Below are 255 nucleotides of genomic sequence, written 5' to 3' on the forward strand. Positions count from 1 at the left end.
TTGTTTGTAATTTCAACCAAGTCTTAAGTTCGATTTACAACTATATTTATATCTTATACCTTAAATACAACTAATCATTTAATAAACAATTTGTTTATGATCCAATCATTTGTCGTGTCATCTTTTCAAGAGACAACTCCATTCAACAATTTAAAACTATAATATCTAAATAAAAAGTTTAAAACTTATTATATAATAATTTTGTCTAATTTTTTCTTAAACTAAAAATAACAAATAACAAATATTTCTTTTTGA

Source organism: Cucurbita maxima, unplaced genomic scaffold (genome assembly GCF_002738345.1).
Source record: "Cucurbita maxima cultivar Rimu unplaced genomic scaffold, Cmax_1.0 Cma_Scf00354, whole genome shotgun sequence".
Taxonomy (NCBI): Eukaryota; Viridiplantae; Streptophyta; class Magnoliopsida; order Cucurbitales; family Cucurbitaceae; genus Cucurbita; species Cucurbita maxima.